This window comes from Oncorhynchus clarkii, chromosome 17 (genome assembly GCF_045791955.1).
Source record: "Oncorhynchus clarkii lewisi isolate Uvic-CL-2024 chromosome 17, UVic_Ocla_1.0, whole genome shotgun sequence".
In the NCBI taxonomy this organism is placed as follows: domain Eukaryota; kingdom Metazoa; phylum Chordata; class Actinopteri; order Salmoniformes; family Salmonidae; genus Oncorhynchus; species Oncorhynchus clarkii.
In genome coordinates this window covers 6025838-6045877 of record NC_092163.1, presented here as the reverse complement: position 1 = coordinate 6045877, position 20040 = coordinate 6025838, and the positions used below count along the sequence as shown (strand labels likewise).

Sequence of the window (20040 nt, the reverse complement as noted above, 5' to 3'; positions counted from 1 at the left end):
CAACCAGAGAATCAACCAGATTGATTCACAGTCAGTGTTGTTGAGCAAAGAATCAACCAGATCTATTCACAGTCAGTGTTGTTGAGCAGAGAATCAACCAGAGAATCAACCAGATTGATTCACAGTCAGTGTTGTTGAGCAGAGAATCAACCAGAGAATCAACCAGATTGATTCACAGTCAGTGTTGTTGAGCAAAGAATCAACCAGATCTATTCACAGTCAGTGTTGTTGAGCAGAGAATCAACCAGAGAATCAACCAGATTGATTCACAGTCAGTGTTGTTGAGCAGAGAATCAACCAGAGAATCAACCAGATTGATTCACAGTCAGTGTTGTTGAGCAGATAATCAACCAGAAAATCAACCAGAGAATCAACCAGAGAATCAACCAGAGAATCAACCAGAGAATCAACCAGATTGATTCACAGTCAGTGTTGTTGAGCAGAGAATCAACCAGAGAATCAACCAGAGAATCAACCAGATTGATTCACAGTCAGTGTTGTTGAGCAGAGAATCAACCAGAGAATCAAGCAGAGAATCAACCAGAGAATCAACCAGAGAATCAACCAGGTTATTCACAGTCAGTGTTGTTGAGCAGAGAATCAACCAGAGAATCAACCAGGTTGTTGAAGTTATTCAGGTACATAATACATTTGATTTGTTTAATTCTGTTTTATTCAATTAGAATAATTTACTCTGAATGAGAACAATCACATCTGTGAGCTTTATGCATTATAACATTGATTGACTAAATTATGATGTTGACAGATTTGTAGTAAAACCATTTCATTTCCAGTCAATTCAGAAAGTAAACCAAATTCCACATTTTCCTCATTGAAAACCATAGAAGAGAATTGGGAATTTTCAGTTTACTTCCTGAATTTACTGGAATATTCTAAAATGGATTCAATTGGTAGGTTTTCCTCATGAATCTGCACAACAACACCCTATAATGACTAAGCAAAAACAGGATTAGAAATGTATGCAAATGCATTTTAAAATGAAAACTGAAATATCACATTTAAATAAGTATTCAGAAACTTAACTCAGTGCTTTGTTGAAGCACCTTTGGCAGTGATTATAGCCTCAAGCCACCTTGGGTATGACACTACAATCTTGGCACACCTGTATTTGTGGAGTTTCTCCCATTCTTCTCTGCAGATCCTCTCAAGATCTGTCAGGTTGGATGGAGAGCGTCGCTGTGCAGCTATTTTCAGGATTTCTTCAGAGTTGTTCGGTCGGGTTCAAATCCGGGCTCTGGCTGGGCCACTCAAGGACAATCAGACTTGTCCCAAAGCCACTTCTATGTTGTCTTCGCTGTGTGCTTAGGGTCGTTGTCCTGTTGGAAGATGAACCTTTGCCCCAGTCTGAGGTCCTGAGTGCTCTTGAGCAGGTTTTCATCAATTATCTCTCTGTACTTTGCTCCGTTCATCTTTCCCTCGATCCTGACTAGTCTCCCAGTCCCTGCCGCTGAAAAACATCCCCACACCATGATGCTGCCACCACCATGCTTCACCGTAGGAATCGTGCCAGGTTTCTTCCAGACCTGACGCTTGGCATTCAGGCCAAAGAGTTTCATCTTGGTTTCATCAGATCAGAGACTCACGTCTGTAGCCATCAATTGCTTTGAAAGGCTGGTCATGGCTCACACCCCACCATTATCCAAGAAACCCTGGACCCACTCTAATTTGCATACCGCCCCAACAGATCCACAAATGATGCAATCTCTATTGCACTCAACACTGCCCTTTCACATCTGGACAAAAGGAATACCTATGTACAGTCGTGGCCAAAATTTTTGAGATTGATACAAATATATATGTTCACAAAGTCTGCTGCTTCTGTTTGTATGACGGCAATTTGAAGATACTCCAGAATCTTATGAAGAGTGATCAGATGAATTGCAATTAATTGCAAAGTCCCTCTTTGCCATTCAAATGAACTGAATCCCCCCAAAACTTTTCCACTGCATTTCAGCCCTGCCACAAAAGGACCAGCTGACATCATGTCAGTGATTCTCTCGTTAACACAGGTGTGAGTGTTGACGAGGACAAAGCTGGAGATCACTCTGTCATGCTGATTGAGTTGGATTTTTTTATTTTATTTTTTACCTTTATTTAACTAGGCAAGTCAGTTAAGAACAAATTCTTCCAGAATAACAGACTGGAAGCTTCAAAAGGAGGGTGGTGCTTTGAATCATTGTTCTTCCTCTGTCAACGATGGTTACCTGCAAGGAAACACGTGCCGTCATCATTGCTTTGCACAAAAAGGGCTTCACAGGCAAGGATATTGCTGTCAATAAGATTGCACCTAAATCAACCATTTATCGGATCATCAAGAACTTCAAGGAGAGCGGTTCAATTGTTGTGAAGAAGGCTTCAGGGCGCCCAAGAAAGTCCAGCAAGCGCCAGGACCGGCTCCTAAAGTTGATTCAGCTGCGGGATCGGGGCAACATCAGTACAGAGCTTGCTCAGGAATGGCAGCAGGCAGGTGTGAGGGCAGCAGACAGGTGTGAGTGCATCTGCATGCACAGTGAGGCGAAGACTTTTGGAGGATGGCCTGTTGTCAAGAAGGGCAGCAAAGAAGCCCCTTCTCTCCAGGAAAAACATCAGGGACAGACTGATGTTTTGCAAAAGGTACAGGGATTGGACTGCTGAGGACTGGGGTAAAGTCATTTTCTCTCATGAATCCCATTTACGATTCTTTGGGGCATCCGGAAAAAAGCTTGTCCGGAGAAGACAAGGTGAGCGCTACCATCAACCCTGTGTCATGCCAACAGTAAAGCATCCTGAGACCATTCAAGTGTGGGGTTGCTTCTCAGCCAAGGGTGTGGGCTCACTCAAAAAAAATCCTCAGAACACAGCCATGAATAAAGAATGGTACCAACACATCCTCCGAGAGCAACTTCTCCCAACCATCCAGGAACAGTTTGGTGATGAACAATGGCTTTTCCAGCATGATGGAGCACCTTGCCATAAGGCAAAAGTGATATCTAAGTGGCTCGGGGAACAAAACATCGATATTTTGGGTCCATGGTCAGGAAACTCCCCAGACCGTAATTGAGCATTGGTGTTCAATCCTCAAGAGGCGGGTGGACAAACGAAAACCCACAAATTCTGACAAACTCCAAGCATTGATTATGCAAGAATGGGCTGCCATCAGTCAGGATGTGGCCCAGAAGTTAATTGACAGCATGCCAGGGTGGATTGCAGAGGTCTTGAAAAAGAAGGGTCAACACTGCAAATATTGACTCTTTGCATCAACTTCAAGTAATTGTCAATAAAAGCCTTTGACACTTATGAAATGCGTGTAATTATACTTCAGTATTCCATAGTAACATCTGACAAAAATATCTAAAGACACTGAAGCAGCAAACTTTGTGGAAATTAATATTTGTGTCATTCTCAAAACTTTTGGCCATGACTGTAGAGGCGGCAGGTGGTTAGAAAATTGTGCCAGTAACCGTAAAGGTGCTAGATCGAATCTCTGAGCTAACAAGGTAAAAATCTGTCTTTCTACCCGTGAACATGGCAGTTATGTTACGGCTTCTAGGAATGTTGGGTGGAGGAGTCAAGCGCAGAGAGCAGGTTAGTTCCGAACGTGGATCTTTATTCCAAAGACAGCGAAAACGGACATGCAAAACACAAGGGCGCATGAAACAACCCGTCCAAACAAACAGGACTAAACTGTCTGGAAAAATAGAGACCACAAAATAAACCAACACCATAAAACAGAGAACAAGCCCGCACAATAGCCAGCAGGCCTAGTGCCCTTAAATAGCCTACAAACAAAACTAAACTCAAAACAGGTGTTACCAATTAGACCCAACTAACAGAAACAAAAAGGAAAGGGAATCGATGGCAGCTAGTAGGCCGGCGACGACGACCGCCGAGCGCCGCCCGAACAGGAAGAGGCACCATCTTCGACGTGATTCGTAGCAGGTAGAGGTCTGTCATTTTTTATCATGGATACACTTTTATTTTATTTATTTATTTCACCTTTATTTAACCAGGGAGGCAAGTTGAGAACACCTTTATTTAACCAGGTGGCAAGTTGAGAACACCTTTATTTAACCAGGTAGGCAAGTTGAGAACACCTTTATTTAACCAGGTAGGCTAGTTGAGAACACCTTTATTTAACCAGGTAGGCAAGTTGAGAACACCTTTATTTAACCAGGTGGCAAGTTGAGACCTGGCCAAGATAAAGCAAAGCAGTTTGACACATACAACGACAGAGTTACACATGGAGTAAAACAAACATACAGTCAATAATACAGTATAAACAAGTCTATATACGATGTGAGCAAATGAGGTGAGATAAGGGAGGTAAAGGCAAAAAAAAAGGCCATGGTGGCAAAGTAAATACAATATAGCAAGTAAAACACTGGAATGGTAGATTTGCAATGGAAGAATGTGCAAAGTAGAAATAAAAATAATGAGGTGCAAAGGAGCAAAATAAATAAATAAATAAAATACAGTTGGGAAAGAGGTAGTTGTTTGGGCTTAAATTATAGGTGGGCTATGTACAGGTACAGTAATCTGTGAGCTGCTCTGACAGTTGGTGCTTAAAGCTAGTGAGGGAGATAAGTGTTTCCAGTTTCAGAGATTTTTGTAGTTCGTTCCAGTCATTGGCAGCAGAGAACTGGAAGGAGATGCAGCCAAAGAAAGAATTGGTTTTGGGGGTGACCAGAGAGATATACCTGCTGGAGGGCGTGCTACAGGTGGGTGGTGCTATGGTGACCAGCGAGCTGAGATAAGGTGGGACTTTACCTAGCAGGGTCTTGTAGATGACATGGAGCCAGTGGGTTTGGCGACGAGTATGAAGCGAGGGCCAGCCAACGAGAGCGTACAGGTCGCAATGGTGGGTAGTATATGGGGCTTTGGTGACAAAACGGATTGCACTGTGATAGACTGCATCCAATTTGTTGAGTAGCGTATTGGAGGCTATTTTGTAAATGACATCGCCGAAGTCGAGGATTGGTAGGATGGTCAGTTTTACAAGGGTATGTTTGGCAGCATGAGTGAAGGATGCTTTGTTGCGAAATAGGAAGCCAATTCTAGATTTAACTCTGGATTGGAGATGTTTGATGTGGGTCTGGAAGGAGAGTTTACAGTCTAACCAGACACTTAGGTATTTGTAGTTGTCCACGTATTCTAAGTCAGAGCCGTCCAGAGTAGTGATGTTGGACAGGCGGGCAGGTGCAGGCAGCGATCGGTTGAAGAGCATGCATTTAGCTTTACTTGTATTTAAGAGCAATTGGAGGCCACGGAAGGAGAGTTGTATGGCATTGAAGCTTGCCTGGAGGGTTGTTAACACAGTGTCCAAAAAAGGGCCAGAAGTATACAGAATGGTGTTGTCTGCGTAGAGGTGGATCAGAGACTCACCAGCAGCAAGAGCGACATCATTGATGTATACAGAGAAGAGAGCCGGTCCAACAATTGAACCCTGTGGCACCCCCATAGAGACTGCCAGAGGTCCGGACAGCAGACCCTCTGATTTGACACACTGAACTCTATCAGAGAAGTAGTTGGTGAACCAGGCGAGGCAATCATTTGAGAAACCAAGGCTGTTGAGTCTGCCGATGAGGATGTGGTGATTGACAGAGTTGAAAGCCTTGGCCAGATCAATGAATACGGCTGCACAGTAATGTTTCTTATCGATGGCGGTTAAGATATCGTTTAGGATCTTGAGCGTGGCTGAGGTACACCCATGACCAGCAGAGAAGGTATGGTGAGATTCGAAATGGTCGGTAATCTGTTGGTTGACTTTGCTTTCGAAGACCTTAGAAAGGCAAGGTAGGATAGATATAGGTCTGTAGCAGTTTGGGTCAAGAGTGTCCCCCCCCTTTGAAGAGGGGGATGACCGCAGCTGCTTTCCAATCTTTGGGAATCTCAGACGACACGAAAGAGAGGTTGAACAGGCTAGTAATAGGGGTGGCAACAATTTCGGCAGATAATTTTAGAAGGAAAGGGTCCAGATATTCTAGCCCGGGTTGATTTGTAGGGGTCCAGATTTTGCCGCTCTGTCAGAACATCAGCTGACTGGATTTGGGAGAAAGAGAAATGGGGAAGGCTTGGGCGAGTTGCTGTGGGGGGGTGCAATGCTGTTGACCGGGGTAGGAGTAGGCTGGTGGAAAGCATGGCCAGCCATAGAAAAATGCTTATTGAAATTCTCAATTATGGTGGATTTATCAGTGGTGACAGTGTTTCCTATCTTCAGTGCAGTGGGCAGCAGGGAGGAGGTGTTCTTATTCTCCATGGACTTTACAGTGTTCCAGAACTTTTTTGAGTTAGTGTTGCAGGAAGCAAATTTCTGCTTGAAAAAGCTAACCTTGGCTTTTCTAACTGCCTGTGTATAATGGTTTCTAGCTTCCCTGAACAGCTGCATATCACGGGGGCTGTTCGATGCTAATGCAGAACGCCATAGGATGTTTTTGTGTTGGTTAAGGGAAGTCAGGTCTGGGGAGAACCAAGGGCTATATCTGTTCCTGGTTCTAAATTTCTTGAATGGGGCATGCTTATTTAAGATGGTTAGGAAGGCATTTAAAAAAAATACCCAGGCATCCTCTACTGACGGGATGAGATCAATATCCTTCCAGGATACCCCGGCCAGGTCGATTAGAAAGGCCTGCTCGCTGAAGTGTTTCAGGGAGCGTTGGACAGTGATGAGTGGAGGTCGTTTGACTGCTGACCCATTACGGATGCAGGCAATGAGGCAGTGATCGCTGAGATCTTGGTTGATAACAGCAGAGGTGTATTTAGAGGGCAAGTTGGTTAGGATGATATCTATGAGGGTGACCGTGTTTCAGGCTTTGGGGAGGTACCTGGTAGGTTCATTGATAATTTGTGTAAGATTGAGGGCATCAAGCTTAGATTGTAGGGTGGCTGGGGTGTTAAGCATGTTCCAGTTTAGGTCGCCTAGCAGCACGAGCTCTGAAGATAGATGGGGGGCAATCAGTTCACATATGGTGTCCAGAGCACAGCTGGGGGCAGAGGGTGGTCTATAGCAGGCTTCAACCATGAGAAACGGAATCTAAAACAAAAATCCAGAAAATCACATTGAATGATTTTTAAGTAATTAATTTGCATTTTATTGAGACCCAGAGTTACTTCTGCTGCAGAGGATAAGTTCATTAGAGTTACCAGCCTCAGAAATTGCTGCCCAAATAAATGCTTCACAGAGTTGAATGAACAGACACATCTCAATATCAACTGTTCAGAGGAGACTGTGTGAATCAGGCCTTCATGGTCGAATTTCTGCAAAGAAACCACTATTCAAGGACACCAAAAAGAAGAAGAGACTTGCTTGGGCCAAGAAACACGAACAAGCCTTCACATTGACCCTGTACTGGTACCTCCTGTATATAGCCTTCACATTGACCCTGTACTGGTACCTCCTATATATAGCCTCCACATTGACTCTGTACTGGTACCTCCTGTATATAGCCTTCACATTGACCCTGTACTGGTACCTCCTGTATATAGCCTCCACATTGACCCTGTACTGGTACCTCCTGTATATAGCCTCCACATTGACCCTGTACTGGTACATCCTGTATATATCCCCCACATTGACTCTGTACTGGTACCCCCTGTGTATAGCCTCCACATTGACTCTGTACTGGTACCCCATGTATATAGCCTTCACATTAACTCTGTACTGGTACATCCTGTATATAGCCCCCACATTGACTCTGCACTGGTACCCCCTGTGTATAGCCTCCACATTGACTCTGTACTGGTACCCCCTGTATATAGCCTCCACATTGACTCTGTACTGGTACCCCCTGTATATAACCTCCACATTGACTCTGGACCGGTACCCCCTGTATACAGCCTCCACATTGACTCTGTACTGGTACCCCCTGTATATAGCCTCCACATTGACTCTGTACTGGTACCCCCTGTATATAGCCTCCACATTGACTCTGTACTGGTACCTCCTGTATGTGGCCTCCACATTGACTCTGTACTGGTACCTCCTGAATATAGCCTCCACATTGACTCTGTACCGGTACCCCCTGTATATAGCCTTCACATTATCTCTGTACTGGTACCTCCTGTATATAGCCTCCACATTGACTCTGTACCGGTACCCCCTGTATATAGCCTCCACATTGACTCTGTACCGGTACCCCCTGTATATAGCCTCCACATTGACTCTGTACTGGTACCTCCTGTATATAGCCTCCACATTGACTCTGTACCGGTACCCCCTGTACATAGCCTCCACATTGACTCTGTACTGGTACCTCCTGTATGTGGCCTCCACATTGACTCTGTACTGGTACCTCCTGTACGTGGCCTCCACATTGACTCTGTACTGGTACCCCCTCTACATAGCCTCCACATTGACTCTGTACCGGTACCCCCTGTATATAGCCTCCACATTGACTCTGTACTGGCACCCCCTGTATATAGCCTCCACATTGACTCTGTACTGGTACCCCCTGTATATAGCCTCCACATTGACTCTGTACTGGTACCCCCTGTATATAGCCTCCACATTGACTCTGTACCTGTACCTCCTGTATGTGGCCTCCACATTGACTCTGTACTGGTACCCCCTGTATATAGCCTCCACATTGACTCTGTACTGGTACCCCCTGTATATAGCCTCCACATTGACTCTGTACTGGTACCCCCTGTATATAGCCTCCACATTGACTCTGTACTGGTACCCCCTGTATATAGCCTCCACATTGACTCTGTACCTGTACCTCCTGTATACAGTCTCCACATTGACTCTGTACTGGTACCTTCTGTATGTGGCCTCCACATTGACTGTACTGGTACCTCCTGTATATAGCCTCCACATTGACTCTGTACCGGTACCCCCTGTATATAGCCTCCACATTGACACTGTACCGGTACCCCCTGTATACAGCCTCCACATTGTCTCTGTACTGGTACCCCCTGTATACAGCCTCCACATTGACTCTGTACTGGTAACCCTGTATATAGCCTCCACATTGACTCTGTAGCCACTGTATATTTTTTTATTGTGTAACTTATTTTCTTACCTCTTATTTTTCTTAACTACATTGTTGGTTAAGGGCTTGTCAGTAAGAATTTCACGGTAATGTCTACTACACCTGTTGTAGCTTTGTATTGTAGCTTTAAGGGAATAGTATGGTCACATCTAGATATAAAATTAACAGAGTAAATGTGTATTAACACACTACCTATTCATGGAAGTATTTATGCATCATCTACATATTCATATTAAGCTTCTACGTCAGTGTACAGGAAAGTATTAGTTGTAAAACGTAAGAGAAAATATATCAGCTCATTGTTAAATTATTATGACGTTCTTTCAATACAAAAAGTGTACTAACTGTTTCCAAACTGCGTTACCCACTCCAGCCAGTAGATGGCGACGAGCGTCTTTCAGGTGATGATTCTTCCGTGACGTATAATGTACTGGACGGACGCTTCTTCAGGAACAACAAGGCGGCTACTCTTTCAACCACCTCTTTAGCTTGCTAGCCAACATAAAACTGAAAGATTGACGCTTTAGATCATCTTAATGTACATTATCTAATCTCAGTGTTTTAAACACAAATCTGTTGACGCATTAACTGGTTAACTGTAACCTAATTTGCAAACTTGTTATATATTGATACTGAGGTTAGCACTAGGCAAGTCGCTAATAATAGCTAACTAGCTAGCTAGCTACCATCCCTGACCATGAGCTCACTAAACTACTCATCCCCTGCTAAAGAAGACGAGGTTTGCCGTACGGAGAAAGAAGCTCTGGCGCTGAACATTGTCGTGGAAGATGAAGAGGAGGATGTTACAGTGAAAGAAGAGAAAGAACCTTTTAGAATGAAAAAGGAGGAAGATGAGACTGTTATAGTGAAGGAAGAAGAGGCTGTTATAGTGAAAGAAGAGAAAGAACCTTTTAGAATGAAAAAGGAGGAAGAGGAGGCTGTTATAGTGAAATAATCTTTCAGAATGAAAAAGGAGGAAGAGGAGGCTGTTATAGTGAAAGAAGATAATGAACCTTTTGGAGAGGAAGGGGATGCTATCTCAATAAAGGTGAAGGGGGAAGACGTTTTGGCAGTGAAAGAGGAAGAGACAGAATATCAGATTAACACCAGTGAGTACTGTCTTCAACAGGGACACAAACTATGCAGTTGTTGAACTAATGTGTGGTTTTTAAGGGGCATTCTACTGAAGTTCTACACTTGAATATGTTGTTCAGTACTGTAGGAATTGTTAAAGGGTCAATCTGCCATTGGTTCATATATTTTAGGGACTTTTCAATTCGATGTATTGAATTCTCCATGTTGTCTATATTAAAGTTCCCCTCATCTAGTATAACAGGCTTTTAAAATTCAATATTGAAACAAAATCTCTACTTAAAATATCAAAGGGACGGAAAAGGCCATTTTGTCGAACAATGCTTTTACATTTGCATTTTAGGCCCTGTTTAGAGATATTAATGCCTCTTCTAAGACCCTTTGTGATTGTAATAGTAGATCATAAGTTTACCATCTGTTTGATGTTCTAGTTCACACAGGAGAGAGACATGACTATGGTGGATCCTCTGGGGAGCCTCAACAACATCCTGATGCTGACGAGGCAGAGAAGAGTCTCTCCAGATCAGAACACCAGATGGTACAGCTTGGTCTGGACTAGCAAACAGCTTGGTCTGGTCTAGCATACAGCTTGGTCTGGTCTAGCATACAGCTTGGTCTGGTCTAGCATACAGCTTTCTCTATCGGGCTCTGGGCTGGGTTTCTGTAAAGCACTTTATGACAACAGTGGCATCAGCATCCATAATGATATGTGTCTGTGTCCCCTCTTTGTGGTTACCAGGACAACGCTAGCCCTTCCTCCCTCCTGGAGTCCCCGTGTCATGCCTTTCCCGGTAGCGCCTTACTGCTGGGTATAAAGAGGTTGTCTGTGCTGCTGGTGGACTGCAGGAAAACAACGGGGCTGAGTGGAACTGTGAGAGGAGGAGAAGAGAAGAAAGGATCAGATTTGACACATCAAAGTAAGTGCTGTAGTTTAGTTTGAACAAATACAATAGATCTGCCCACCGGTATCTGTTACTAGGACAACCAGCAGAGTTATGTTAGTTGACAGGAAGATAGACTGGTATCTGTTACCAGGACAACCAATGATTCCATACATTGAAACTAGTCCAGTGGAGTTTTCCTTCTACCCCTCTCTCTCCCTGTAGTGCTGTACTGAAACAGCTGCTCTCCCTCTCTCTCCCTGTAGTGCTGTACTGAAACAGCTGCTCCCCCTCTCTCTCCCTGTAGTGCTGTACTGAAACAGCTGCTCCCCCTCTCTCTCCCTGTAGTGCTGTACTGAAACAGCTGCTCTCTCCCTGTAGTGCTGTACTGAAACAGCTGCTCTCTCCCTGTAGTGTCACGTGACTTGTGGCTTGTTTCTGGATGCGGCCGTCCCTTTGCTACTTTGCCAGTTAATGAATTATTCAGAAATCCGCAGTGTGTTTGTTCTTTTATTAAAGCTATAGGCCTTTGGCTTTCAATTGTTTGATTATCTGAGAGAAAAAACACTTTTCAACCCATGTGATCGATTACATAATAAAACACTATTGGCTGTGGAGGTCCTCCTGTGGAGGTCCTGGGCGGTTATTCGTGGTCTGTGTTTGTGAGGCCAGTTTGGACATACTGCCAAATTCTCTAAAACGACGTTGGAGGCAGCTTAGCGTAGAGGAATGTACAGTACCAGTCAAAAGTGTGGGGACACCGACTCATTCCAGGGTTTATCTTTATTTTTACTATGTTCTACATTGTAGAATAATAGTGAAGACATCAACTACGAAATAACACATCATGTAGTAACCAAAAAGTGTTAAACAAATCAAAATATACTGTATATCACAAAAGTGAGTACACCCCTTACATTTTTGTAAATATTTGAGTATATATTTTCATGTGACAACACTGAAGAAATGACACTTTGCAACAATGTAAAGTAGTGAGTGTACAGCTTGTATAACAGTGTAAATCTGCTGTCCCCTCAAAATAACTCCACACACAGCCATTAATGTCTAAACCGCTGGCATCAAAATTGAGTAAAATTGTATATTTGAGATTCTTCAAAGTAGCCACCCTTTGCCTTGATGATGACAGCTTTGCACACTCTAGGCATTCTCTCAACCAGCTTCATGAGGTAGTCACCTGGAATGCATTTCAATTAACATGTGTGCCTTGTTAAGTTAATTTGTGGAATTTATTTAGTTCTTAATTGGAGTTGGCGTTGGAGCCACTCAGTTGTGTTGTGATGAGGTAGGGGGGGGTATACAGTGTTGTGATGAGGTAGGGGTACATATTCTTTATCCCCTTACACTGTGTACAAGACAGTAGTTTTGGAATTGTTAGTTAGATTACTTGTTATTACTGCATTGTCGGAACTAGAAGCACAAGCATTTCGCTACACTCGCATTAACATCTGCTAACCATGTGTATGTGACAAATAAAATTTGATTTGATTTGATTTGGTATACAGTGTTGTGATGAGGTAGGGGGGTATACAGTGTTGTGATGAGGTGGGGTGGTATACAGTGTTGTGATGAGGTAGGGGGGGTATACAGTGTTGTGATGAGGTAGGGGTGGTATACAGTGTTGTGATGAGGTAGGGGGGGTATACAGTGTTGTGATGAGGTAGGGGTGGTATACAGAAGATAGCCCTATTTGGTAATAGACCAAGTCCATATTATGGCAACAACAGCTCAAATAAGCAAAGTGAAATGACAGTCCATTACTTTAAGGTCAGTCAATCAGGAAAATATTTATTCAAGTGCAGTCGCAAAAACGATCAAGCGCTATGATGAAACTGGCTCTCATGAGGACTGCCACAGGAAAGGAAGACCCAGAGTTACCTCTGCTGCAGAGGATAAGTTCATTAGAGTTACCAGCCTCAGAAATTGCAGCCTAAACACATGCTTCACAGAGTTCAAGTAACAGACACATCTCAACGTCAACTGTTCAGAGGAGACTGTGTGAATCAGGCCTTCATGGTCAAATTGCTGCAAAGAAAACCCTACTAAAGGACACCAATAAGAAGAAGAGACTTGTTTGGGCCAAGAAACATGAGCAATGGACATTAGACCGGTGGATATCTGTCCTTTGGTCTGATGAATCCGAATTTGAGATTTTTGGTTCCAAGTGTCTTTGTGACATCATGTCTTTGTGAGACGCGGAGTAGATGAACAGATGATCTCCACATGTGTGGTTCCCACCGTGAAGCATGGAGGAGGAGGTGTGATGGTGTGTAGGTGTGGGTGCTTTGCTGTTGACTATATCGGTGATTTTATTTTGAATTCAAGGCACACTTAACCAGCATGGCTACCACAGCATTCTGCAGCGATATGCCATCCCATCTAGTTTGGGCTTAGTTGGACTGTCATTTGCTTTTCAACAGGACAATGACCCGACACACCTCCAGGTAGTGTAAGGGCTATTTTACCAAGGAGAGTGCTGCATTAGATGACCTGGCCTCCACAACCCCCTAACCTCAACCAAATCGAGATGGTTTGGGATTAGTTGGACCGCAGGGTGAAGGAAAAGCAGCCAACAAGTTTTCAGCATATGTGGGAACTCCTACAAGACTGTTGGAAAGGGATTCCAGGTGAAACTGGTTGAGAGAAAGCAAGGGTGTGGGAACTCCTTTGTTTAACACTTCTTTTGGTTACTACATGATTCCATGTGTTTTTTCATCGTTTTGATGTCTTCACTATTGTTCTGCAATATAAAAAATGAAGAAAGACCCTTGAATGAGTAGGTGAGTCCAACCTTTTGACTGGTACTGTACATTCAATTCCCTGACAACAGCTCCAGTGGACATTCCTGCAGTCAGCATGCCAATTGCCCGCTCCTTCAGAGATCTGTGGCATTGTTGTGTGAACAAACTGCACATTTTCGAGTAGCCTTTTATTATCCCCAGCACAAGGTGCACCTGAGTAATGATAATGCTTTTTAATCAGCTTCTTGATATGCCACACCTGTCAGGTGGATGGATTATCTTGGCAAAGGATAAATGTTCACTACCAGGGACAGAAACAACATTGTGCAACAAAATTCTGCAATCTTTTATTTCAGCTCATGAAACATGGGACCAACACTTTACATGTTGCGTTTATATTTTTTGTTCAGTATAGTTGCTATCAGTTTTAGGAACATATGATGTCATAGCGAATTCATAACATGTGAATGAACAAGCCTTTTCATATTTTGTAATATGGCTATATAGTTTTAGGAACATCTCCCCAAAATATTTCACCAGACTTTTTACTCTACCCGAAAAGTCATAACATCAGCGATTAGTCAAAATGTAGAAAATGTATGAACATCCCAAGAAACCCTTTCCACAACGGGGAGATGTTACTGATGTGCTTTGTGTCTTCGACTTAAAAACAAGCTTTGGACTTCCACACAAAATTACTTTATTTTAGGTTTAAAGAAGTGTGTACGTCACATTCTGTATCATACAACTATGAAAGTTATATATTTAGAACCACCTGCTCGATTGGAATCCAGCGACGTCTGTGTCTTCAGTGTCCGAGAACTGTTTAATTTTTTTGTGTTCTGATTTCTAAAACAGAAAGAATAATAAGTAATGTAAACATAGCAGTAATTACCAGGAAGCTCTACAACATAATTTGTTTTAAAATCACACCAAGATTAAAACTGGCCCCAGGTTATTGAGGGATCTGAATAGGATTTACCCTTTATCATGTGGAGGTTTCATTCATGTCTCTATTTAAATAAACACTCTGTCTTTGGCAGGAGAAAGACCAGACTCAGAGGAACCAGAGCCAGGGACGTCCAAACCAGCAAGACGACACCAGTGCTCCCAGTGTGAAAAGAGTTTTAACCACATACGTAACCTGAAAACACATAAGAGAATACACACAGGGGAGAAGCCTTACCACTGCTCCCAGTGTGGAACGGGTTGTAACCGGTTAAGGGACCTGAAACAACACGAGCGAATACACACAGGGGAGAAGCCTTACCACTGCTCCCGGTGTGGAAAGAGTTTTACCCAGTTATGTAACCTGAAAACACATGAGCGTATACACACAGGGGAGAAGCGTTACCACTGCTCCCAGTGTGGAAAGAGTTATACAACATTTGGGAGCCTGAAAATACATGAGAGAATACATACAGGAGAAAAGCTGTACCACTGCTCCCAGTGTGGAAAGAGTTTTAACCAGAAAGGATACCTGAAACAACATGCGAGAATACACACAGGGGAGAAGCCTTACCACTGCTCCCAGTGTGGAAAGAGTTTTAACCAGAAAGCCCACCTGAACCAACATGAGAGAATACACACAGGGGAGAAGCCTCGCCACGGCTCCCAGTTTGAAAAGGGTTTTAACAAGTTAAGGGACCTGAAACGACACGAGAGAATACAGACGGGGGAGAAGCCTCACCACTGCTCCCAGTGTGGAAAGAGTTTTACAATGTTGGGGAGCCTGAAAATACATGAGCGGATGCACACAGGAGAAAAGCCGTACCACTGCTCCCAGTGTGGAAAGAGTTTTACAACGTTAGGGAGCCTGAAAATACATGAGAGAATGCATACAGGAGAAAAGCCGTACCACTGCTCCCATTGTGGAAAGAGTTTTACCCACTTAAGTAACCTGAAAACACACAATAGAATACACACAGGGGAGAAGCCCTACAACTGCTCCCAGTGTAGAAAGAGTTTTACCCACGTGTGTAACCTGAAAACTCATGAACGAATACACACAGGGGAGAAGCCTTACCACTGCTCCCATTGTGAAAAGAGTTTTACAGAGTTAGGTAACATGAGAAAACATGAGATAAAACACAGAGGAGATCAAGATGTTGGCTTCTGAACAGTATGACATCGGGAAGATGTAGGCTTCTGAACAGTGGGACAGATAAAGGTCCAATACATAGTGGGTCAGTAGTCCCCAGAGACTCTGAATGTGTCTTGACTTTCCAGTGTTTTCCGTACTGCATGTATTATAGTGGATTGTGTTTGTTTGCTGACGTCACAACATAAATGTCCATGTAAATGGACAAAGTATATCATATCATAAATCATAAAATCCAATTAGAGCAGTTTTTCCTCAACTCGGTCCTTGGGGGAAGATCAGCTTTACTATTGAACATAGATTGTAGATTCCATCAATGTAATTGTCTGCATCATTTCCAATTACCCATATATTTTGGGGGGTAAATATACATATATACTGTTATCTCAGAATGATGTTGGGGATAATTAAGTAGTAAACTCCACCAGAAATACATTAACATGTATGACTTTAAGTTAAACAATAATTTTCACTCATGACTACTGGTTTCAATTTACATTTTCATCAAACTAACAAGCAAATATTTTATGAATTTATTGTTACAAATCAACTTGCAAGGTTTCTAGCTAACTTGCCTGCTAACGTTAGCCTTACCAACCTGCTAACGTTAGCCTTACCAGCCTGCTAACGTTAGCCTTACCAGCCTGCTAACGTTAGCCTTACCAACCTGCTAACTTTAGCCTTACCAGCCTGCTAACGTTAGCCTTACCAGCCTGCTAACGTTAGCCTTACCAGCCTGCTAACGTTAGCCTTACCAGCCTGCTAACGTCACAACATAAATGTCCATGTAAATGGACAAAGTATATCATATCATAAATCATAAAATCCAATTAGAGCAGTTTTTCCTCAACTCGGTCCTTGGGGGAAGATCAGCTTTACTATTGAACATAGATTGTAGATTCCATCAATGTAATTGTCTGCATCATTTCCAATTACCCATATATTTTGGAGGGTAAATATACATATATACTGTTATCTCAGAATGATGTTGGGGATAATTAAGTAGTAAACTCCACCAGAAATACATTAACATGTATGACTTTAAGTTAAACAATAATTTTCACTCATGACTACTGGTTTCAATTTACATTTTCATCAAACTAACAAGCAAATATTTTATGAATTTATTGTTACAAATCAACTTGCAAGGTTTCTAGCTAACTTGCCTGCTAACGTTAGCCTTACCAGCCTGCTAACATTAGCCTTACCAGCCTGCTAACGTTAGCCTTACCAGCCTGCTAACGTTAGCCTTACCAGCCTGCTAACGTTAGCCTTACCAGCCTGCTAACGTTAGCCTTACCAGCCTGCTAACATTAGCCTTACCAGCCTGCTAACGTTAGCCTTACCAACCTGCTAACGTTAGCCTTACCAGCCTGCTAACGTTAGCCTTACCAGCCTGCTAACGTTAGCCTTACCAGCCTGCTAACGTTAGCCTTACCAGCCTGCTAACGTTAGCCTTACCAGCCTGCTAACGTTAGCCTTACCAGCCTGCTAACGTTAGCCTTACCAGCCTGCTAACGTTAGCCTTACCAGCCTGCTAACGTTAGCCTTACCAGCCTGCTAACGTTAGCCTTACCAGCCTGCTAACGTTAGCCTTACCAGCCTGCTAACATTAGCCTTACCAGCCTGCTAACGTTAGCCTTACCAACCTGCTAACGTTAGCCTTACCAGCCTGCTAACGTTAGCCTTACCAGCCTGCTAACGTTAGCCTTACCAACCTGCTAACGTTAGCCTTACCAGCCTGCTAACGTTAGCCTTACCAGCCTGCTAACGTTAGCCTTACCAGCCTGCTAACGTTAGCCTTACCAGCCTGCTAACGTTAGCCTTACCAACCTGCTAACGTTAGCCTTACCAGCCTGCTAACGTTAGCCTTACCAGCCTGCTAACGTTAGCCTTACCAACCTGCTACTGTTCAAAACTTTTAGAACACCTCATTTTTTCATGTACTCTGAAATTAAAGCATCGAACAAATAAACAATTGGAGACAAAATGAATAAATAATGGAATATTTTTCTTTATCAAAATGTAATCAACATTTTTTGACTCAGAGCCGCACATCAGGGTATAATCACCCTCTAGGAGCTCCAAGCTGTCTTCATCAGGGTATAATCACCCTCTAGGAGCTCCAAGCTGTCTTCATCAGGGTATAATCACCCTCTAGGAGCTCCAAGCTGTCTTCATCAGGGTATAATCACCCTCTAGGAGCTCCAAGCTGTCTTCATCAGGGTATAATCACCCTCTAGGAGCTCCAAGCTGTCTTCATCAGGGTATAATCACACTCTAGGAGCTCCAAGCTGTCTTCATCAGGGTATAATCACACTCTAGGAGCTCCAAGCTGTCTTCATGAGGGTATAATCACCCTCTAGGAGCTCCAAGCTGTCTTCATCAGGGTATAATCACACTCTAGGAGCTCCAAGCTGTCTTCATCAGGGTATAATCACAAACACTGCGGGATGCCTCCAAGGCAGGCCACTCGATTTCGTCTCTGCGTTATATTGGCATCGAACATGTCACCCTCCCTAGGAGAGGGGGTGACCTTGATAATTTATTGTTAATACGAGAGGCTGCCTGGATCTTTAACTTAAAGACCCTTGCTCCCTTTCTGTCTCAACGTAGACTTTGATCTGAAGCCATTCTTGTGATTATTGGGACTTTGCCATTGTAATTGTTTGTACGCTTTTGTAGTCAAATTAATCTATGATCGTATGCTATCCATTTGTTGTTTGTATGTTGCTCTTTGTATGCCATTTTAATATTTGATTATTAACCAATGATATTAGGCCACTCTTGGCCATGATTACAGACACCTGTGTCTTTTGACACGACATAAACGAGTCATCCCGCAGTGTTTGTGATTATACCCTGATGAAGACAGCTTGGCTGTCGAAACGTTGGTAATTACATTTTTGCATCTGAGCTCCTAGAGTGTGCGACTCTCTTGAATGTTCAAGTTTTCTAATCCGCTAGCCAGCACCTCGCCTCAATAGGTGTGCGTTTCTTTTTCTTCTAGAACCTTTTGCAGACATAACAACTGAACAAACTCGTGGCATTCATTCTACAATGGAAATAAAATTATTGTTTGGAATGTTCTTCCCAAATGGAAATTCTCCCAAATGTGTTGCACTGGTTTCTTTTCTTTCGCCCTTCTGCACAGTTGATCCCAAACCAGCACCATGGGGTTTAAGGCTGGAGACTGCTGGCCACTCCATGATTTGAAGACTACCGTCTTGTTATTTTCTTCTAAGGTAGTTCTGACATCGCCTGGAGGTATGTTTTGGGTCATTATCTTGCTGTTGTATATATATATAAACACAGTTGAAGTTGGAAGTTTACATATACTTAGGTTGGAGTCATTAAAACTCGTTTTTCAATCACTCCACAAATGTTTTGTTAACAAACTATAGTTTTGGCAAGTCGGTTAGGACATCTACTTTGTGCATGACACAGGTAATTTTTTCCAACAATTGTTTACAGACAGATTATTTCACTTATAATTCACTGTATCACAATTCCAGTGGGTCAGAAGTTTACATACACTAGGTTGACTGTGCAAAATTCCAGAAAATGATGACATGGCTTTAGATGCTTCTGATAGGCTAATTGACATAATTTAAGTCAATTGGAGGTGTGGGTGTATTTCAAGGCCTACCTTCAAACTCAGTGCCTCTTAGCTTGACATCAGGGGAAAATCAAAAGAAATCAGCCAAGACCTCAGAAAACAAATGTAGACATCCACAAGTCTGATTCATCCTTGGGAGCGATTTCCAAATGCCTGAAGGTACCATGTTCATCTGTACAAACAATAGTACGCAAGTATAAACCCCATGGGACCACGCAGCCGTCATACTGCTCAGAAAGGAGACCCGTCTCCTAGAGATGAACGTACTTTGGTGCGAAAAGTGCAAATCAATCCCAGAACAACAGCAAAGGACATTGTGAAGATGCTGGAGGAAACAGGTACAAAAGTATCTATATCCAGAGATATTCGTATCCAGAGAGACTTACAGCAGTGAGTGCATATGTTTTCGTACAGGTCCCCCGTGGGAATCAAACCCTCAACACTGGCATTGCAAGCTATGTGTTACTACCAACTGAGCCACACTGGACCGTGTTAACGGATGTGTCTGTTTTATGTTTTTTTTCTTCATGAGCTTGCTTTTCTTTAATTGATTTTCAAACCAATTTGGAGGGATGTGTTTGAGCTTGTCAACTTTTTT

General features: G+C 43.0%; 1 pseudogene; it reads left to right on the top strand.

Moving 5' to 3' along the window:
* The first annotated feature begins 9431 nt into the window (after window positions 1-9431).
* LOC139370105 (zinc finger protein ZFP2-like) lies at window positions 9432-15836 on the top strand (annotated as a pseudogene).
* Window positions 15837-20040: the final 4204 nt, after the last annotated feature.